Source organism: Ceratotherium simum, chromosome 31, assembly GCF_057802395.1.
Source record: "Ceratotherium simum simum isolate JZ-2026a chromosome 31, ASM5780239v1, whole genome shotgun sequence".
Taxonomy (NCBI): Eukaryota; Metazoa; Chordata; class Mammalia; order Perissodactyla; family Rhinocerotidae; genus Ceratotherium; species Ceratotherium simum.
The window spans coordinates 35,424,193-35,448,342 of record NC_141930.1 but is presented as its reverse complement, the minus strand read 5'-3'; the positions used below and the strand labels follow the sequence as shown (position 1 = coordinate 35,448,342).

Genomic DNA, 24,150 nt, shown 5'->3' with positions numbered 1-24,150 from the left:
TCCATATCATCCAATGAAGGGGCTACAGAAGTATTCCTGAGTACAGAATAAGCTGCCTCCAAAACTCTAGGGGGCCTAACTAAGGTTGTGATTCTTCCTTAATGGTTGAGGTGTAAGCTGCAATACCTTGGAAGGTATGGTGGTTTAAAATATGTAACCTCAAAGTTGTTGATACTCCTCTTCTCAAAAGATGAAACTTAATTCTGGCAGCTCTAGGGAGATGGAAACCAGCTTCTGTGGCAGGAAGATACTCAGGGAGCCCACAGAGAGCCCCATGTGGTAAGGATGAGGCCCCCAGCCAACAGCTGCGCTTGGAAGTCAGTTCTACCCTCATCAGGTGTTGAGATAACTGAAGCCTTAGCTAACTGCCTTACTGCAGTTAACCTAAAGGGACATCCTGAACTTGTACAACCAGATAAGCCACTCCTAGATCACTGACCCACAAAGGTTCTGAGATATTTACTGTTTTGTGCCACTAAGTAACTTGTTACACAGCAATAAATAACTAATACAGAGAAAATATCTTGGCAGCTCCTAACAAACGGGATCCCTAAAACCTTATACATATGGCCTCAGAGTCTTTGTAGTATTTCTTTCCCATGATCTAGATGACATGAGTCTTACCAAGACATCCCAAATACTTGTCACATTCTAATTTACATGATGGCATTAATACAATGAAGCACTGAAATATTCTGTGAAATTTCAGGTGGTCCAGATCCCTTGAGACTATATTGAGAGGAGGGAGTTAACATAGACTTTCCATCCCCTGCCCATTTCATGTGAACACAAATTGCTTCTGATTCTCCCTGTTGAGAAGTAAGAAAAAGAATAAATTTTTCAGATCTATAGCTGCATATCACATACACAAGACTGTGTTAATTTACTCTAGCAAAGCTACGACATCCAGCATACGAGCTGCAACTGATTGTGATAATTTCCTGTCACTGGAGCTATTCCATCTGCTAGTATAAACCATCTCATATTTTGCTGTGTTTTCTTATGAGAAAATAGTAAACAATTCATGAAGCATTTGTGGTGAGACACTAAAACATATTAGACTAATATCTTAAGTGAGCGGGTAAATAAGGTAAAAGGGACAAAATTAAACCAAAAGATAACATCACTGAGGCTGATTTCCTGATTTTACATATTTTAGAGATTATCAATATATCATGCATTGTGTATTTCATAGACTATGAAAGCAAAATGTAATTGTGTAAACTGCTTTTTAAAATCTGTGCTAAATTATGAAGTCATTTTGTTGGGACTTCTTCACAGCACATTTATCTTACTGGAAAAATGTTTATGTTCTTTATGTCCTGTGGGAGAATTTTACAGTCTTAATCTAAGAGTTCATTCTATACTCTGTGCATTTCAGTGGTTAATATAGCTAGTAGGAGGAGCAAGAAATCATTTCAATCAATGCTATTTTAAAGATAAAATTGAAAAGGGGTAAAAACATGTACTGCAGTCAGACCACAATGTGTAAAAGTGCAGTACTGATGGCAGCTATGATTTAAATTCCAGAGAATGTTTAGCAGAAGAAATAATGCAAACGTTAATACTGGTAAGAACCTGTGAAGACAATAAACACAGGTTATTTTTGTGTTAGAAAGGGAATCTTAGATAAGTTAACGAGTTAACTGATTGACATCTGACAGAAGACAAATCATAGAATTTTAGAGTCAGTGTCTTTATCTTCTAGTTAAGAATCAGAGATCAAGAAATATTAAGTTTTGTACCAAAGCAACAGGGCTACTTGATAGGAAGACAACATGAACATCTGGTTTCCTAGTGCTATATTGACCTCTCTGTTTTGTTATCATGAGGTAGGCTAACATGATGGAAGCAATCACAGGCTAAGGTAGACAGACCATGCTTGGAAGTTCCTTGGCCAAACAGTTTCCTTATCAGTCTTTCACTGGGTTAGTTTTTGGTCACTACCACAAACAATTTATTTGGGCCAAAATCTCTTATAGACATATTTTTAAAACTACTGTATTGAGGTTTATTGACATACTATACACTGCACATATTTAAAATGCATAATTTGATAGTTTTGATATGTGTATACCTATGAAATCATCACCATATTCAAGATAATGAGCATCATATCCATCATTCCCAAGAGTGTCTTCCTGCCATGTGGTAATCTCTCCCTTTTGTCTCTCCTTGGTTTCATGCCCCATTTCTAGGCAATTTTGTCACTTCAGATAAGTTTGCATTTTCCAGAATTTTATATAGAGAGTACAATATGTGCTTTCTTTTTTGTCTGGCTTTTTTAACTAAATGATTATTTTGAGATTAATCCCTATGGTGGCTTGTTCAGTGAATTATTTCTTATTATTGTTGAGTAGTATTCCATTGTATGGATACACAACAATTTATCCATTCACATGTTGACAGACCTTTGGGTTGTTTCCAGTTTTGGGTAATTGTGAATTAAGTGGCTGTGGACATTTGTCTACAGGTCTTTGTATGTCTATGCAATTTAATTTCTCTTGGGTAAATACCTAACAGCAGAATGCCTGAGTTAGATGGTAGATGTGTTTAACATTTGAAGAAAATGCCACATTTTCTTTTTTTCAAAGTGGTTACACTGCTTTATATTTCCCACCAGCATTGCATGTACTTCTCCATATCCTTGCCAATACTTTGTATAGTTACTGTGATTGTAGACATTCTAGTGGTGTGCGGTGGTATCTCATTGTGGTTTTAATGGCTTTCTCCGACGAGTAATGATATTGAGCATACTTTCATGTGTTTTTTTCAATTGATATATCTTTTTTCATGAAAAACCTAGTCAAATATTTTGTCCATTTAAAAAATGTTTGTTTTTCTTGCTACTGAGTTTTGAGAATTCTTTGTAGATTTTGAATACAAGTCCTTTATCATATATATGACCTGATAATGTTTTTGTCCAGTCTGTGACTTGGATTTTAATTATCTTAACTTTACATTTTTAAGAGAAGACATTCATAATTTGAATGAAATTAAATTTATGATTTTTTTATGCATCATGCTTTTGGTATGGTACCTAAGAAATCTTTGCCTAACCCAAGTCACAAAGGTTTTGTTCTATGATTTCTCCCTGAAGTTTAATATTTTTAGGTTTTGTATTTGAGTCCATGATCCATTTTAAGTTATTTCTTATATATGTTGCAATGTGTATATCAAAGTTCATATATCTATTTTATGCCATTTATTGAAAAGACTGCCCATTCTCCACAGATTTTGTTTTGAAACTTTGTCAAATATCAATTGACCATATATGTGTGGACCTACTTCTGCACTACTCTATTCTATTAGTCTGTTTGTCTATTTTGATGTCAGTATCACATCTTGATTGTTGTATCTTTATAATAAATCTTGAAGTCAAATGTTGTTTTCATCTTTTGAGATGATCATATTTTCCTTTTTAGTCTGTAATATGGTGAAATTTAATTTATTACATTAATTTATAGTCAGCATTGCTTTCTTTGTATGCATTGTATACATTCTTTTTATACATTGTTGGATTTGTTTTTTTTTATATTTATTTTTTATTGCAGTAACATTGGTTTGTAACATTGTATAAATTGCAGGTGTACATCATTATACTTCTATTTCTGCATAGATTACATCATGTTCTCATATTCACCATCCAAATACTAGTTACAATCTGTCACCACACACATGTGCCTAATTATCCCTTTCACTCTCCCCCATCAGAATTTGAATAATTTTTGTATGTATATTCATGAGGGATATTGGTCCGCTGTTTTCTTTTCCTGTCATATTTTTGGATTTTTTATGAAAGAGTTGGTGGCCTCATTGAATGAATTGAAAGCATTTTCCTCCTATTTAATTTTCTGCATGAGTTTGTATTGAAATGGACTCTTTCTTCCTTAAATGATTGGTAGAATTGCAATTGAAGTGAAGTGAAGTCACCTGGGCCTGTAGGTTTATATATGGGAAGGTATAAACTGCATATTTAATGTCCTTAATCAATGTAAACCTATTCAGGTCATTGATGATGATTTCTGTACAAAAACATTTGTAGAATCTTAGAGGGGGAGGTTGAATTGTATTGGGTTGACCAGTATAAGATTACTAAGTGGAACCAATAGGAACATTATTCTTTGAAATTCTGTGAATGAATAATAAAGATCAGAAAGCAACTTGAAGATATCTGGTAAAAAGTTTTGTTACTTTTTTTTTTTAACTTTCTAGTATGGGAAATGATGCATGCATACAATGTATGAGGAAGAAATCAGTATTATATAGTATTCAAAATACAGCACTTACAGTGACAGATGGAACGAGGTAAGAAAATAAGGAAGATTCTGAGCAGACATAGATAAATTGATACAAGTTATGTAAGAAAATTGAGGGCATTCGCTTCTTGACATGTTAGATTTTATTAAAAAATATGAGGTATAGAGAGAAGAACTGGGCTATAGATAGCATAAGAAGTGGTTACAGAAGAATGATGAAAGTTGGAAACAGCCATTATAGGCATTTGAGAAGGAAACTGTCAGGCAACATACAAAGAGAATTGTTCATTGAGCTGAGGGGCCAGCTAGAGTTGCAGACCATGAATTTATGGAGAAACAACATATCTAGTATAGTCTTAGAGAAAGCTGATAATTGGGTTAATAAAACTTGAAGGATGCAGGCTGATTCAAAAAACAGATAAAGAAACTAGGTATTTGAGAGTGACTGGTAACAGAATGACTAAAAGGAGGCATTGTTATGGGAATATTGCTCAGACACAGCATAAATACAAATGATAGAAATTCTGCAGCAATCTTAATTTTGATGGAATAACAGGTGCAGTGAGAAAAACAGAGTGAAAGGGACATTGAGAAACAAAGTTTAGAACAGAGACTAGTAACTGGAGTTTAAGATTTCTGAGATGGTAGAATTCTAGATAATTTTCTGAGTTTGGCCATGGGCTTGTTTTTGACTAAAATGAATGATTAGATTTCAGAAGAATAAGAAGCTTTGAAATTAGAGTATAAGTTTAGTGAAATAGAATAGACTACAAACCTTGAAGTAGTTGTCAAATCCCGCAGTGATTATGGGAGCCTAGGGAATTAATAAATGATAGTAATTAGGGTAATGGAAGGGCTGGATGCCATAGGGCTAGAAGAAAGAGGCTCTCTGGCATTTTGGTAGAAGAGTGATAGTTGAAACACCCCATGGGGGGTGTTTAATAAGTGTAGTATTTATACTGAGCAGCTTCACCTAAAAAAATAGAGGTGGTGACTTCCAGACTGTTAAAGCAAAGAGTGAAAGGGTTTATGTTCAATTCTCAGACCTCGGATTAGGGAATATTCATGTGCCGTGGACTAAGAGTTCCAAAGGCTACAGTGCAGTGGTTGAGAAGAGTGGTGGCATTGGAAGGAAGAGTCAGAATTAGAACCGTGTACCTGGACGGTAAGAAGAAGATGTGGAAATGGAGGAGCAAATGGTAGGGGTGACATAGGGTCGTAATCATACTGGAGAAGCATGGAGGGATTTTAGGACCTGGAAGTGCTGAGTAACTACAGGTAAAATCTTAGATATCTCCAGAAGATGATTGAGGCTAGCAGTCTTTGGGTGGATCTGCAGTATGTATTCAACTATAAGTTATACCTGTTTAATCAAAAATTTTAAATTGCTTTTCATTTGCCTGCCATCAATTAATCAAGTATGGATTGGGTATTTACTCCATGCATAGAAGTACAGCATGTGCTAGAAAGTGTAAAAGAAAACACAAAATTAAGACAGTGGTCATCATGCTCAATGACCTTATACTCTAGAGGGGAGAGGAATACAAGACAACATAGAAATCAATGTTGTATGAGGTAAAATTTAAAAATATAACAGAGTTATATGGAAACTAACTAAGCCTTTTGGAATAAAAGTTTATGATAGCTGTTTAAGAGTGTGGTAAGTAGTTCCAGCCAGTTTCTAAGTAAGCTATATCTTTTTAGAAACCAGTAGTGTGCATAAGGGTCTTTTTGCAGGCTGACTCTTTATTGGGTGTATTTTATATACTCAGGCTTTAACGTCTAAGGGTTATTTCCTGAATTCATGCTCTAAATTGCAACATTGGTGTCTTAATTAGTGTATGTTTTATATTCAGATGGTAGCCATATTTGCCAGAATCAAGACATGTAAGTGGCTTTAATTCTAGCTATGGCGTATAGATATATATTATGTTCCTTAACAAAAATTATGCTTATTTTTCCATCGTTGATGAATCTTAGGGGTTCTGGGTGTGTAGACCTGCTACTTTCTGATTGAAAAGTCAAATTTTAGAGTGTTTAAACCATTTTCCATTTTAAAATCATATTACCATTATGGTGGTGTGCTGACTGGGACATGTCCATGTCATAAAAAGTTCTTCGGATCTTCAGTCATTATTCTTTTAATAATTAATAAGCTTATAAAGAGAAGACTTGCTGAAGATAAACCATGGATCATTTAGATGGCATTTTATAAAATGCGAAGTAAATTATATAATCCTCTGAAATGGTGTGTTCAGCTGAGTGTGAAAGATCACTACATAGCAAGAATGTGATGGTTTCCCCAGCTCTGGCGAGGAATACCTACCTGTGCAGGAAGCATCACTGGTTCCCAATGGGAACTGAGGGTCCAGAAGGAACTGCTTTATCATATGCTGTACCAGCTTCTGCTCTGTGAAGACAGACACCACATTCTGTAACCTTGACTGAATGACCAGCTATGTCCTTATGCCATATATGACAACCCAAATTTGTGGATCTGTTTGCTATTTCCCTGTATTCAGAATGAGTTTAAATTATGAGACTTTCATTTTATGGGTAACTTGTTAAAATTTTGAGACTTTTTAACACTTTCTAGGAAGCCCAAGAGAGTAGCAAATTTCACAATTTGATTGTATGCTACTGGGTAGCTTCAAAATTCCCAATTTGTTATTGTCAATTTGTTATTTATTTTTATTTGATATATACTGTAAAATATAAAATGTAATGTATTTTTTACATCACACAACATTGAAACACTGTAGATTCAGTAACTCAACTATGTAATGGATATTTATTGAATAGTCTCTGATGTGTCACACAACTTGGGTTGCTAACATAAATAAGATGTGCAAATAAGTACTGTATTTGAATGCTATAGGTATTATGATAGAAATATATATTATGTATATTAATGCTACAAAAGCAAGATGGGAACAGGCAGATTATTTTATAAAAAGAAATAAAAACAAATAAAATCATTCTGATTGGAAAGAAAGAAATACAACAATCTTTATTTGCAGCTGCTATGATCTTGTACATATAAAATCCCAAGGCAACAACAAAAAAAATCTATACTGCCAATAAACAAGTTAAGCAAGGTTGTACGGTACTCAGTCAATACACAACATCAATTGTATTTTTATACATTAGTGATGAGCAATCCAAAATTGAAGTGAAGAAAACGACACCATTTAAAACAACAGCATCAAAATAATAAAATACTTAAGAATAAATTTAATAAAAAGTGCAAAACTTGTACACCGAAAACCATGAAACCTCACTGTGTGTGAGGGGAGAGAAGAAGGGCGAGACGGAAGATGACATGAGAATTAAGAGCACATTCATTTTTGTAGACGTGTGGAATATGTTTATGACTGAAGGAAAGCTACTTATTCTTCAGTTATTTTAAGAGCAATTTCTTAATCTGAAATATGGACACAATGTCCCCATTTGATATAAACCTATAAATTGATTAAAGTGAAAATTTTAATATTCTCAATTTTGATACATGTACTTGTGTCTGCGAGAGCATTTGAAGATTCTATTACTTTCCCACAGTACTTGAAAAAGAAAAGCAATCAGACATGATGATTGTTGGACACCTTACACATCCAGGTTCAGATGTGACAAAGATTGCTTAAAAAAATAAAAACGACTTGGCAATGCCTTAACTTTTTTAGTTTTTTATTGTTGCTTCAAAACCTCAAATCCCAACCTTGCTTCCTGATTGATAATGACTACAAGCAATAAAAAGTAGATTCATTTAAAGCACATTTCATCATGACTGCCTCTGAAAGGATTTCAAATGAAATGCCTCAAACACAGGGGTCATCTTGGTCTAGATAGATGTTAATATTTTATAATATCAAGCTCTATGGTACATTTAATTCACTTTATAAGTGATTGGAAAAACTATAACATTTTACATGCTTTATAAAAGATTTTCCAGGGGCTGGCCCCGTGGCATAGTTGTTAAGTGCGCACACTCTGCTGCTGGCAGCCCGGGTTTGGTTCCTGGGCATACACCAACGCACCGCTTGTCAGGCCATGCTGTGGCAGGGTCCCACATAAAGTGGAGGAAGATGGGCACAGATGTTAGCCCAGGCCAGTCTTCCTCAGCAAAAAGTGGAGGATTGGCATGGATGTTAGCTCAGGGCTGATATTCCTGACAAAAAAAAAAAAGATTTTCCACAAGCAGAGACCCATTTATTGTAATAAATAAATAAATATATGCAACATACATAATAAAAACTATTGGCTGTCCTCTGGGAATAATATTTTCTAAAGAGCTATGTTTCTCAGAATGAACAGGGATTTGACCCTTTAAGCTCAGAAAGCTAGAAACAAAGTAAGCAAATGACCCAAGCATATTTTCTAGTAATTTTTTCTAAAATTGTTTCATATTTCTCTGACTCCTTAAAGAAAAGCTTTTAAATTTTTTATCATCATAAGAAATATAAATTATGTTTTCAGCTTAAACATTTTAATACTTCAAATATTATTAGAATTAACAAACATACAAATCCACGTAGAGCCAGACCAAACCCTTGTAGCACTTTTTAATAAAGTATGTAGACTTTGTGGTCTGCATTTTTATTTTCATAATTTTTTTCTTACTCCCAAATTTCTAATTGTCTTTCTAATGGACAAGCTGGCCATAGGGATGAGGTCCCAGTACACGCACTATGTCACCATTGCAGAAGCCTACTGATGGTTTCTGAGCAATGAAAGCTTCTGCCTTTGGGCAGGGCTGGTTAGGTAGAGGGGAAGACTGAGGGCGCATGAGGACAGCCCTTCCTCCTCAGCCATAAGAACTGCTTTAGAGACCAAGGAGGGGTGCTACATCGCAGCTATCCAAGTGTGGAGGGTCCCAGCATGAAAAAGCTTTTGATTTTTATTTTCCAGCCCCTGTTAATATTTTAAATTATTGCTCCATAGAGAAACACAACTACACTGAAAAATAGTATCACCAAATTATTGACTTTATGAGCACTGAATGAGTCTAAAAACACTTTAGAATGAAAAATATAAAACAGTTTGGGGAATATCTTGAACTTGGATTAAAAACCTAAAAGCTGTCTTCACCTCTTTGGAGGGCTGTCATATGAAAGAGAACTTGAAATATAATTGATCTCAACAAATAGCACAGAGCTCGAGACACAACTGACTCAAAAGTATCCAAATGAACTTAAAAATCATATACTATTTCAGAGAGCATGTCTAAGAGTAATCAATGAAAGTTTTAAAAGATGGAGATTTGGCCCAATAAAAGAAGGAGATTTCAATGACAAATCTTATTGTAATAGCCCACACTGGAGCTGGGCACTGTACTCATTGTCTTGTAGCATTAACCAATTTGTTCTTCTCAAACCCCTACTGGCAAGAGCTCAGTGCAGTACATACCAAGATTAAAGAGGTACCTAATGTAAGAAGAGGAATGGAGGATGGGAGGGAATGGGCAGAGGGGCAGAAGGAACACCTATAGGCATGGGGAAACTGAGGCACAGACTTGCCTAAGGCCACATAGCTGGAAAGTAATAGGGCCAGGATCTGAACCCAGGAAGACTGCCTCCAAAGCCAATACTGAACCACTATGCTATGGTGCCTCTTAACTACTCCTTTATACCGAGTGTTCTAAAACAGAACACTTAAGTACATTGTAAACCTAGGTATGTAAAATATTTCCAAATACTGGCCCAATTATCAAAAATGAAGAATAAGTTTCTTCCTCAACCTAGAGTTTGCAGAATGTGGCCTGCAATTTGCAGGATGTAGCCTGGTTTATTCACAGCCTGGGGCTGTGCTGGAGTCAGAATCAGCAGCCACTGGGGAGTTCCTTGTAGTCATGGCCTTGCCTTGCTCCCTGGCAGCATCTTCCCTGCTGTGCTTTGGATTCCTAACTAAGAAGTGGGTTCAGTAAACCATATGAAAAGCAAAACTCAAGGATGCCATGCTCAAGAGTGATGACCAATGAGACCTGAAACATTACCTAGCAAGGCTGCCTTCCATGCAGTGGCAAAGAATTTTTCATATAGAGCATTCAGCCTCACGTGTATGTGTGTGTGTGTGGGGGGGGCAGTTAAGCTTGTGCATCCATTTATTCCTGCATGCATAATTTCTTTTACTTTCCAATTAAGGGCCTTTGTGTGTACTGTCCCCTTTTCTTGGCATGCTTGTCCCCAACCCTTCTCTATTCTCTTAGTTCTCTACTTAAGGGTAACCTACAGTGAGAGGCCTCCCTCTCTGTCATGGTCTATCTCAGACTTTTTTCTTTCTTTATTGAATTGGTTTTTTTCTCAGTTTTCTGTTTATTGTTTTCAGTTCTCTTCCACCAAATGTAAGGTCTGTGAGGGCAGAGACCACTCTGTCTTGTTCTCTGTTGTTTCCCTAGCACCTGACACACAGTCTGGTACCTTGTGACGAACACATGCTTAAGAATGAATTAAAAAACAAGACTCATTGAATTACTACCATATGTCATTTCACAAGAATAGAAATTAAAGTTGTGGTTCCTTCTCTATGAAAACTTATAGTCAAATTACAAGTGAAGTTACAAGACCATATGATAATAACTGTGTAATATATATTGGAAACAAAGTGGAAAATGTGTTTATGTTTTTTGTGGGAGTCAGGGACAGGTAACTCTTGAGCAAAGCTCCACTTAGAAGGGGGTTTGTTTTTTTAACTGACTAATCCCTGAAGCACTTCCCACTGTCACAATGTATAGCATTGATAGAGAGAAGCCATTTCTACTTGTTTGGCAGATACAAATGGTTTTTTCTTAGTGCATGCACTGGGGAACATTGCATGCATCTATTAATAGCTAATTAGGTGGCCCAGTAGCTAGAGTTATAATAACACGCAAGCCAACAAGTAAAAACAGAGGTTGGAGATACTATTTATAAATGTATATTGAGAACATTTGCAGACAGAAAAACTGAAAATTCCCTGCAATTAATATAAGGCTAAGGCCAACATGTGACCATGCTGGTGGATGCAACTGTGGAAAATAAAGGAGGCTTGACAAACAATTCTCTGCAAGAGTTTCAACAGGTCCCCAATAGGATGAGGCAAGTATTACCACCCTACTGCCTATTTTCAATAGGTTATAGCATATAAATAGTAACACATTTAACTGTTAAGTAACTATATATAATCAATCCATCCTGTGGGTTCAGTCATTTTAGACTGATCTCATTTAAAAATTCTCTGTAGTCTGAACTATGGTACGCAAATCGGTGAGGGTGGGTGAGCAGTTCCCTGCGAATGATGCCTGGACAGCCCTACTCCTGTTGAGAGGAAAGTGTTGTTCTTCCTGAGTATCAGGGACATTCAGGGTGGGGAGTGGTTGGGCTGTGGAAGGCCGTCTCCCTTCAATGTTTGTGAAGGTGCTTCTCAGGAAAGTGAGAAACAAGGGAAAACAGAATAAATTTCAGCCTTTCCTAGACACGTGAGGTGCATTTATGCCTTATAGCAAAAGGATCAACTCTGTTACAGCTTAAGGACTTGTCATTAGTATGATCCTTTATACCTTCTATACAAGTCTTTACATTGGAGAGAACATAGTTATAGGAACACTAAAAGCTATTTCTACATTAGGAATAAACTAAAGGGAACTGAGTTGCACGGTTCTCTTTTTTTTTTTCTTTTTCTTTTTTAAATAGGAGATATACAGAAACTTTCAAGACAAGCTAAACACACCCTGGCATTCTGACCTACGTCTTTCCAAACCACACACAACCCTATGGCAGTCAATTAGACCTTAGAGTGCCATGTGAACTTATGTAAGCTGCTAAGAAACCACTTAGGAACTGATTAATTCATAACCCAAATAAGCTTGCTGTTCCTTTAATCTTCCTCGAATACCTAACAGTCTGCTTAATAGATGAATGGAGTCGCTGATGATACTGTGATTCAGATTCCATAAGCCACATGCCTACTAATCTCAAATTTTATACTTATTAACACCTTGTATACCCTAGTATTGTGCTCAGGTTTACTTACATATTTACTAATCTGGAGGATATTAACATACTAAAGCAGGATCTAAGTGCTAATAATCTGACTCAGAATAAGATTTAAAAGGCACAAATAAAGTAATTGGAGAACAGTTATGAGTAAACTCTATGTCATTACCTAAAACATAAGTAAGACTTCAGAACAGGGGAGCCTCCTGTGGCCTGGGGCGGTGATAACAAGCTTGCCAGGCACCAATGGAGATCTCTGCATGCATCATCTTACCCTGGTCTTCACACCACCAGGTACTGGCCCCAGCCTATTTTCCAACCTTATTCCTCTCTACTCCCCACTTTTCTTCCTTAACAAACAGATTCTATTGTCCCATAGATTTGTTTGGTTTTCCAACTGTGAAGATTTTGGCCACTTAGTGTTTTTTAATCATTATGTCATTTAATCCCTTCATGCCCTCTGCCACGTAAATAGAAAGAAGAGATTCCATTTTAACAATGAAGAAACCAGGCTCAGACAGATAATCTTGGCCTTTCTCAAGCCAGGTAGCTGGTAAATGGCAAGGACAGGGTGAGGACCGGATGTTCTCACTCCATCTCCAGTGCTCTGCATGGCACCTGCCGCCTCCTCTCAATGTGTAGAATTATCTTGTTCCTTTAAGGCCTAAGTAAAATTCTAGTTCCTCCATGAAGCTTTTTCTGTAACTCCTGATGATGTTATAAGCTTGAGTTCATCTCTAGGCTCCAAAAGTTTCTTGCTGAAAGTCTTGCACAAATCATTTTTCTATTCTGAGATGCAATTTGTAAAATAGAGTAAACAAAGAAAAAAAGTTGAAACAATCCAGTCATTATTAACTTCGCTATCACACTGAAAGATCAAGAAGGAATTATGGTTGCAAATCCATGTCCGTATTTGCATTCCCAAAATAGTTCTAAACTATATTCAAGTTGCCAAGATCCAAGTCATGGAGCTGGATTTAACACAAAATGTACAGGAAAAAGAAAGAAGGGGCACCAACGTGTAGGTTGGTAGTAAATAATTTGTGCAAAACTTTGAAAGGGAAATTTCTTTTGTTTTTGTTTTTATTCTGGCCATGGTGACAAACTTTGGTGAATCCTCATGGATAGCAGAATAAAAGTTTAACATTTTACTGATGCATTTAAGATTTTTTGTTATTTGACCTCAACTTTCTTTTTCTGACTTTTTTTAATTCTGTCCCCATTCCACACATGTATCTTTTATCTCAAAGTAATCACTGCTCCACGAACATCCACAGTTTCTCCCTTTTCTACCTTTTATCTACTCTAGTCTCATTCTTAGAATGCTTATTCTACATCTCAGCCCATTAACAGCCAATCATGTTTCAAAATGTTGCTCAATTTTAAATCCTAAACCATTCTTTTTAGCAGAGTTAACCCTGTTGGCATGCCTCTATTCAAGAGATCAGCTCAAACTGCGTCTCGAGTTCTAGATCTCTTAGTTCTAATTTCAATTCACAAGGAAAGTACTATAATTTGGGTCAAGTCTAGTTAACTATTATCATGACTATAAGTCATGATGAAAACAGGCATTCCTTGTGGACTGAGAGGGGAACAGTTGTTGGCACAAGGACTGGCAAGCTATCCCAAAAGTTTTTCAGTAGAATTTCCCAAAGGAAAGATCATTTCTCTTCTTCACTCAAGAAAGTGTCATGCGCTGATATTTTTGCAACACTGTGATATTTTTCTATTTAGAATAAGGTTTATTCCAGCTTCTGGAATGGCAATACTGATAGGTAGGTTGCCAAGAGACGGTAACTATAATATGATAAGAGAATAGATGGTTTCATGCTTATCATTGCTGCAGCTATCATTGCAGTGATAACCACTGACATTTTTATTGTCTCCATAGTTTTGATTTTTCCAGAAAGTCATATAGCTGGAATCACACAATATGTAGCCTTTTCAGATCCATTTTTGTGAAGGGTGTAAGATATGTATGTAGATTTATTTTTTATTTGTGCACCATTTGTTGAAGAAACTGTCTTTGCTCCGTATTGACTTTGCCTTTTGTCAGAGATCAGTTGACTATAGTTATAGGGCTCCATTTCTGGACTCTCTATTCTATTCCATTGATCTATTTGTCTACTCTTTCACTTATACCGTGGTAAGTAAATTTAAAAATATTTGAACATGTAGATGTTTTCCAAAGATGTATATTCAATACATAGAAAAATGGCTGATATTGCTTAATTTTGAAGATGACGAGGTAATTAAAGTGCTGCTGAGAACTTTAATTTTTTTGTATTATAAAGTTTTACCTGAAATAAAACATGATTGATACTATCTCTTCTGTACTTTGGATTATTATTTCAAAGTGAGATACTACAAGAGGGAAATTACATCCATATCAATTCTTGTTGAATATGTGATCCTTCACCTCTGTGTCCCATGCTCATATTCATTGTATCAGTCCATTCCTAAATGATGAATAGGTGACTTAAGCAAGGATTGAATTATTAAGCACCAGCAATTTCTTTCAGTCACATAGTAGATGAGGCTGAAATCATTCTTCTAAAAATTATGCAAGTAATTATATTGTTGTCCTAGAGAATGTAGTGTATCTGGTATTCACACATAGCAGTGTGACACACAGGGAAGACATTGTGACATATTTCACAGTCTGTTTTTAACTTTAAATGAAATATAAACACCTTCAGATTTCAAAATGAGAGCTGACCATAGAATTTATATTGGTAACTGAGCAAGAATATTCCTTAGTAAAGGGCCGTTAAAATTGATAAGAATGAGAGTGACGTCAGCATCATGGCGGAGTCAGCTTTCCCGTGAACTCTTCCCCCAACAAGATACAACAAAAGGAACAGTCAAAGACCAACAACGGAATCCCAGACAGTGAAAAGCTAGAGCGGAGGGATCCACACTGCCGCACATCTGAGAGCAGAACGTGCTGGGCCCCCGGAGGAAGTGGGGAGAGGTAAGGAGAACTCCTCTCCCTCCCCATCAGATCAGCGATCCCGGTCTGCGCGGCTCCCAGAGAGGGGGGAGGGGCGGCCCTCGGCGGGGAAACTGTGGCTCTTCGGACTCTCTCAGCCAGTGGGAAACTCCGGCACAGAGGACTCAGAGGAGCCACAGGGTTACCATCAACATCTGAGCACCCCAGAGAGCGGATAAAGAGGGGCAAACGAGAAGCCTCCCACGTCAGGGACCCAGAGGGCAAAAGAGACAGCTCCCCCCTCCCTGCAAACTGGACTCTGCAGCTCAACCGACCAGACCAGACCTAGCGATCCGTGGCAGACCAGACCAAGTGATCCATGACAGACCAGACCAAGCGATCCGCGGCAGACCTGATCAAAAGACTGGACCCGTGGATCACAGTGGGGGAAAAAAAAAACAAAACTGCTGATTGCAGCAGAAAAACCGGGACAGAGCGCAGGGGGCTTACACTACACAGCCCTTTACCACCACACAGTGGCGGCAGGTGGAAATTGCAACCAGAGATTTCCAGGATGAGGAAAAACAAAACCAACACAGGAACCACAATGCAAAAATATATGAAATCACCAGACCAGAAACAAAATGACAAGCACCCAGAAATCAACCCCGAAGACACAGAAATCCATAAACTAAATGACAGAGATTTCAAAATAGCTATCATAAAAACGCTCAATGAAATACGAGACAACACAGACAAACAATTCAATGAGATTAGGAGTTTCTTCACAAAAGAGATTGAAATCATGAAGAAAAACCAATCAGTGCTGATGGAGATGAAGAACACAATGGAGGAGATAAAGGAGAATCTGGAATCTCTAAAGAACAGAGCTGACAATATGGAGGAAAGAATTAGCACCTTAGAGGATAGGAATACAGATATACTCCAGATGGAAGAGGAGAGAGAACTAAGACTAAAAAGAAATGAAGAAAGACTCTGAGAAATATCTGACTCTATTAGAAAATGTAACATAAGAATTATAGGTATTCCTGAGGGAGAGGAGAGAGAAAGAGGAACAGAGAGCCTATTCAAGGAAATAATAGCTGAGAATTTCCCAAATCTGGGGAAGGAGCAGGAAATACCACTAAGCGAAGCCAACAGGACACCTATATATATTAACAGACACAGGCCTTCACCACGAGACCTAGTGGTAAGGCTAGCCAGGGTCAACAACAAAGAAACCATATTAAGGGCAGCTAGACAAAAACAAAAAATAACGTACAAAGGAACTCCCATCAGGCTCTCAGTGGATTTCTCAACAGAAACTTTACAGGCTAGAAGAGACTGGAATGATATATTCAAAATACTGAAAGACGAAAACTTTCAGCCAAGAATACTCTATCCAACAAAAATATCCTTCAAATATGATGGAGAAATAGTAACTCTCCCAGATAAACAAAAGCTAAGGGAGTTCATGGCCACGAGACCCCCACTACAAGAAATACTCAAGAAGGCCCTCAGACCTGAAAAAAAGAAGAGAAAGGGAACACAAAGCTTGGAGGAAGGAGAAAAGTAGGTAGACAAACTCAGAAAAATAGTAGATCTTTACCGGAATAGGTTAGCAACCACTTAAATACTAAATTCAAAGATCAAAGGAAGAAATTCACCAAAAATAAATTTAACCTCATCACTGTAAACACACAGCCACAACACAAGATAGAATAAGGTATAACAAGAACAACTTAGAAGGGGAAGAAGAAAGTGACTGAATTGACTTAGTATAAGGAAATAGGACGCCATCAGATAATGGACTATCTCATACACAATATTTTTTGCCCAAACCTCAAGGTAACCACTAAACAAATAATCAAAACAAAACCACATATGATAAACAAGGAGAAAACTAGAAGAGTCATAAGACAGAACAACCAAACTGAATTGGCAGTCCTAAACCAATGGGACAAGAAACAAAGGAAATGCAAAAGAACCAGAAAATAAGTGACAAAACAGCAACATTAAGCCCTCATATATCAATAATTACCCTAAATGTAAATGGATTGAACTCTCCAATCAAAAGATACAGAGTGGCAGGATGGATTAAAAAGCAAGACCCAACAATATGCTGCCTTCAGGAAACACATCTTAGCACTAAAGACAAGCACAGGCTCAGAGTGAAAGGATGGAAGACAATACTCCAAGCTAATGGCAAACAAAAGAAAGCAGGTGTTGCCATACTCATATCAGACAAAGTAGACTTCAAGATAAAACAGGTTAAGAAAGACAAAGAAGGGAAATATATAATAATAAAAGGGACACTCAATCAAGAAGACATATCACTTATAAATATATATGCACCCAACATAGGAGCACCAATGTACATAAAGCAACTATTAACAAACCTAAAAGGAGAAAACAACAACAACACAATAATAGTAGGGGATCTTAACACCCCACTTACAGCAAAGGATAGATCATCCAGACAAAAAGTTAATAAAGAAATAGTAGACTTAAATGAAAAACTGGACGAGATGGACCTAGTAGACATATACAGAGCACTCCATCCAAAAACAGCTGACTACCCATTCTTCTCAAGCACGCATGGAACATTCTCTAGGATAGACCATATGTTGGGAAACAAAGCAAGCCTCAATAAATTTAAGAAGATTGAAATCATAACAAGCATCTTTTCAGACCATAAGGCTATGAAACTGGAGATGAACCATGAAAAAAAAACTGGGAAAGTGACAAAAATGTGGAGATTCAACAACATGGAACTGAACATCCAATGGATCATTGATGAAATTAAAGGAGAAATCAAAAACTATCTGGAAACAAACAAAAATGATAACATGCCATATCAAACCATATGGGATGCAGCAAAAGCGGTCCTGAGAGGGAAACTCATAGCGATACAAGCCCACCTTAACAAACAAGAAAAAGCCCTAATAGGCAACCTTAAATTACACCTAACAGAACTAGAAAAAGAGGAACAAACAAAGCCCAAAGCCAGCAGAAGGAGAGAAATAATAAAAATCAGAGCAGAAATAAATGAAATTGAGACCAAAAAAACAGTAGAAAGGATTAATGAAACAAAGAGTTGGTTCTTTGAGAAGATAAACAAAATAGACAAACCCTTAGCCAGGCTTACTAAGAAAAAAAGAGAAAAGGCTCAAGTAAATAAAATTAGAAATGAAAGAGGAGAAATTACAACGGATACCATGGAAATACATAGGATTATAAGAGAATACTATGAGAAATTATATGCCAACAAATTGGACAATCTAGAAGAAATGGATAAATTCTTAGACTTATACAACCTCCCAAAATTGAACCAAGAAGAAATGGAGAATCTGAATAGATCAATAACAAGTAAAGAGATTGAAATAGTAATCAAAAACCTCCCCAAAAATAAAAGTCCAGGACCAGATGGCTTCTCCAGTGAATTTTACCAAACATTCAAAGAAGATTTAATACCCATCCTTCTCAAACTATTCCAAAAAATAGAGGAAGATGGAACACTTCCTAAATCATTCTACGAGGCCAAAATCACCCTGATACCAAAACCAGACAAAGACAATACAAAGAAAGAAAATTACAGGCCAATATCACTGATGAACATTGATGCAAAAATCCTCAACAAAATATTGGCAAAACGAATACAACAATACATTAAAAAGATCATACACCATGATCAAGTGGGATTTATATCAGGGACGCAGGGATGGTTCAACATCCGCAAATCAATCAACGTGATACATCATATCAACAAAACAAAGAATAAAAACCAAATGATCGTTTCAATAGACGCAGAGAAGGCATTTGACAAGATACAGCATCCATTTATGGTAAAAACTCTCAATAAAATGGGAATAGAAGGAAAGTACCTCAACATAATAAAGGCCATATATGACAAACCCACAGCCAACTTCATACTCAACGGGGAAAGACTGAAAGCCATTCCTCTGAGAACAGGAATGAGGCAGGGCTGCCCACTCTCACCACTCCTGTTTAACATAGTACTGGAGGTTTTGGCCAGAGCAATTAGGCAAGAAAAAGGAATAAAAGGAATCCAAATAGATAACGAAGAAGTGAAACTCTCACTATTTGCAGATGACATGATTGTGTATATAGAAAACGCTAAAGAATCTGTTGGAAAACTATTAGAAACAATCAACAACTACAGCAAAGTTGCAGGGTACAAAATCAATCTACAAAAATCAGTTGCATTTCTGTATGCTAATAATGAACTAACAGAAAGAGAGCTCAAAAAGATAATACCATTTACAATTGCATCAAAAAGAATAAAATACCTAGGAATAAATCTTACCAAGGAGGTGAAGGACCTATACAATGAGAACTACAAGACATTATTGAAAGAAACCCATGATGACATAAAGAAATGGAAAGATAGCCCATGCACGTGGATTGGAAGAATAAACATAGTTAAAATGTCTATATTACCTAAAGCAATCTACAGATTCAATGCAATCCCAATCAGAATCCCAATGACATTCTTCACAGAAATAGAAAAAAGAATACTAAAATTTATATGGGGCAACAAAAGACCCCGAATAGCTAAAGAAATCCTAAAGAAAAAGAACAAAGCAGGAGGCATCACAATCCCTGACTTCAAAACATACTACAAAGCAATAGTAATCAAAACAGCATGGTACTGGTACAAAAACAGACACACAGATCAATGGAACAGATTTGAAAGCCCAGAAATAAAACCACACATATATGGACAGCTAATTTTCGACAAAGGTGCTAAGAACATGCAATGGAGAAAGGAAAGTCTCTTCAATAAATGGTGTTGGGAAAACTGGACAGCCACATGCAAAAGAATGAAAGTGGACCATGTGCTATCGCCATTCACAAAAATTAACTCAAAATGGATCAAAGACCTGAAGGTGAGACCTGAAACTATAAAACTCATAGAAGAAAATATAGGCAACACACTATTTGACATTGGTTTTAAAGGAATCTTTTCGGATGACATGCCTACCCAGACTAGGGAAACTAAAGAAAAAATAAACAAGTGGGACTTTATCAGATTAAAGAGCTTTTATAAGACAAATGAAACCAGAATCAAGATGAACAGACAACCAACCAGCTGGGAGAGAATATTTGCAAAACATACATCTGACAAGGGGTTGATCTCCATAATATATAAAGAACTCACACAACTGAACAACAAAAAAGCAAACAACCCGATCAGAAAATGGGCAGAGGAAATGAAGAGACACTTCTCCAAGGAAGATATACAGATGGCCAATAGGCACATGAAAAGATGCTCAACATCACTAATCATCAGGGAAATGCAAATCAAAACAACACTAAGATACCACCTCAGACCCGTTAGAATGGCTATAATCACCGAGACAAAAAACAACAAATGTTGGAGAGGATGTGGAGAAATAAGAACCCTCATACACAGCTGGTGGGAATGCAAATTGGTGCAGCCTCTATGGAAAACAGTATGGAGATTCCTCAAAGAATTAAAAATAGAGATGCCCTATGATCCAGCCATCCCACTACTGGGAATCTATCCAACGCACCTGAAATCAACAATCCAAAGAGGCTTATGCACCCCTATGTTCATTGCAGCATTATTCACCATAGCCAAGAAGTGGAAGCAACCTAAATGTCCCTCGACTGACGATTGGATTAAGAAAATGTGGTATATATATATACAATGGAATACTACTCAGCCATAAAAAAAGACAAAATCGTTCCATTTGCAACAACATGGAAGGGGCTGGAGCGTATTATGTTAAGTGAAATACGCCAGAAAGAGAAAGACAAACACTGTATGATCTCACCCATATGTGGAATATAAACTAACACATGGACAGAGAAAACTGGACTGAGGTTACCCGGGCAGTGGGGGTGGGGGGTGGGGGGTGGGCACAAGGGGTGAAGGGAGTCATATATATGGTGATGGACAAACAAAAATGTACAAACCAAAAGTTCACAATGTTAGAAACCACTAAAACATCAATAAAAAAAAATTAATTAATTAAAAAAAAATTGATAAGAATGAATCATGATATCAGCTTCATCATGGGTTGAAAAGAATTAGGTTATCATTGCTACTAGTGGTAGTGGTGTCTATGATTTACAAAACGTATGCTATATTCCATGCTGTGTGTTGGTGCTTTAAATATATTATTTTGAACACTTTTATTAGTCTTGCAAGAGGCTCCATTAATCTTTATTTTACAAAAAGGAAACTGGAGGCTTGGAAAGGCTAAATGATTTGCCCAATGTCATGAGCTAGGTATCAGGTGGGAGCTGGGAGTCAAATCACACCCATGTATCTCCATCGCCTGTGTGTTTCCAAGTACAAAATGACTTTAGAGTCACAGGAAGTTAATCGTATTTCACAACCCTGTGAGCCAGAGGGCTTTCCTTGCCCTCCAGTGATCACAGTGTGAACACAGTGGCCTGTCCTATAACCCACGTTAACATTGGCTCCACCTCCACCAGCAGAATTGAACATCGTTTGTTCAGTTTGATGTGCCATGAGTATCCACAGGTATTAGAAAGGGTCAGAAATTTCGGAACATGTGTCCCTGCTACCTACAAGTCACCGAAATGTACTACAGATGCTCATGCCTTCCAATTCAGCTGCAAAAACATGGGCTTTTTCTTATCATAATCTGAATAGGATTGAGAGTGAATCACAATGTTTCTAATGAATTGCTTATCACAGCTTAAGAATAAGTGGAGTATTTAACATTCCTGCATTTTCAAAATAGATTGGAATTAATTATAATGACACAAAATTTCCAGGAATTTTATGAATAAGAAGCTAATTGAAGCTTCATCATATACCTTGTATTTTTCATAGACTTTATCCTTTAATTATGAATCATTATCACAAACTAAATTAGATATTCATTTATCTTACATTATAAATGGTTTTCCTAATCTTTTATGTGCTTTCATACTGTCACTGTTATAAGAGCATTTTATGTGGACATTTATTTTAGTTTTAAAATTTATTCTTTCATTTATTCAACAGATGTCTACTGAACATCTAATTTGTGCTAGGCCCACAGTTCAGACTGTGGGGAACAGACACTCTCAGAATCATCCACTTATGACAACTCCAAATTTCTGTGCTCACCTTTACATCTTTTCCACTAGTACCTGTGGGGAAGATGTCTCTCTTCTCCATTTTAAGGCTAATCCTTCCACAGATACTTTTGACCCTAATGCCCTCTCCCTCCCCAGTTGTTCCTATGCTCTCCAGGTTATAACTCTTCTTTTCTCCCATATATTCAATCTCTTGTGGCTACTGGAATTTGCTCATGTACAGGCTACAAAATGTGTTTCAATTTCCCCTTTCTAAAGCCTGTAGGTTCACATGAGAATTGTTTCTCTTTAGTTCATTGCTGTATGTCCAGAGCTCCTTAATAAATACTGAGTTTAATAAATGAATACTATAACACAATATAAATGCAGGTTAATGTGTGATTCAGAGGAAAATGTTTTATAAATTTATGAAAAAGATAGTTTCAATGTCTAACATGTAGCTATGTATCTGATGATAAAATGCTGTTACATAAAAATACATTTTTACAAGGTTTTTTCAAGGTAGATTGATTACTTGACCTCTTTGAGGGCACAGTGGTGTCTAATTTGATTTTGTATTCCTATTTTCTAAGTGGTTTCTCATCACAGAATAGGCATTCAACAAATATTTCTCAAATAAATTTCATTTGAGTTATTACTAACTTTTAAATATTCTCCTTGACATGACATTATGAGCCCAAATGGTGAAATATGAATTATTTCTCCGCAGGTACTCTTTGACTAGAATTTCCAAATAAATCATGTAGTTATACTTTTCCTCCAATAAACTATAATGAGTGCCATTAAGGCTGAACACCTACTTGCACTCAAGGGGCTGCCTCATTACTGTGAAAACCTCACTGTGCACAATCCTACACTGTTATATTTTTTGTTACCTTGTGTCTATTTGGACTCTCAGGGCTATGGGCCCAGCTAGGGTCTATAGCACTGCCATTCCTTCATTCATGTCATTAGTACCTATGTAATAGAGCAAGGGCTTGTTCTGCTCACTGACCTGATGCCAATCAATTACAAGATGAGTCAGTGGTCAAGAAAGGGATTTATTTGATTATGTAGCAAAATTGGAGGATGGAGGACTCATGTCCCAAAGAACGTCTTAAGCAAGTACAAAATCTTGAGGAAGTTATATGGGGAGGAGGGAAGAATAGGGAGCAGGTCAGGCTATTTTGGGCATCCGTTGTCCAGACTTCTCATCTTCCATTCTGCTCGCAGGGTCTGAAGTTATTTCCTCCCTTAACAATGGGTTTCCATCTGGAGTGGCCTCCTCATTCATTTTTGATTCCTGAAAAATAACTCATTCCAATGTCAGCAAAGTTTCATGTCAGATTTGAGAACCTGCTGAAACATGTTAAAACATGTCCCTGTGGCCTTTGTACAGTAGCCTGGTTACATTATAGGTTGATGAACAACAATACGTGATTAGCAGTTACACCTATTCTTTGCAAACATGTATGACTAGTTTCCCCAAGTCCCTTCAGAGGTCCATCTTTAGGAAGTCCCTGTAGGATGCTGAGATCTTTAGCATATCCTTTCTAGATGATGTGTACTAGCTCTCACACAGAACTACTGCTCTGGGCTGCTCTGTCCAGGGTCATTTTATGACTGCTTTCTCATACTCGACCTTTGTTTCTACTCATTTTTGTCTCTAAAGTATGGCCCAGGCCCTTTCTTTTTTCTACAGTGTCGGTTTTGGTACCTCTACACAGAGCAGATATCACTCAAGGTATTTACAAACTTAGTCATCATATCTGCGCTACAAAGTAGGGATCTGTACCCTCATTTACACAGATAAGGAAATAGGGTTATGAAAGCTCAAATTACTAAGTATATGCTTCCAAATAGATGGATATTTCTATAATAGTTTTTTTTTTGAGAGGAAGACTAGCCCTGA

General features: G+C 36.9%; 2 long non-coding RNA genes across 3 annotated transcripts in view; one reads left to right on the top strand and one right to left on the bottom strand.

Annotated features, from left to right (window-relative positions):
- The window catches only part of LOC147913064 (uncharacterized), a 318,208-nt gene that overhangs the window by 160,626 nt on the left and 133,432 nt on the right, over positions 1–24,150 (top strand). The window lies entirely within an intron of this gene.
- Positions 23,093–24,150, bottom strand: part of LOC147913065 (uncharacterized) — a 64,881-nt gene continuing 63,823 nt past the window's right edge. For both annotated transcript variants that reach the window (XR_015549261.1, XR_015549262.1), the window contains one exon: positions 23,093–23,541. This is a non-coding gene — a long non-coding RNA (uncharacterized LOC147913065). The remainder of the gene's footprint in view (positions 23,542–24,150) is intronic.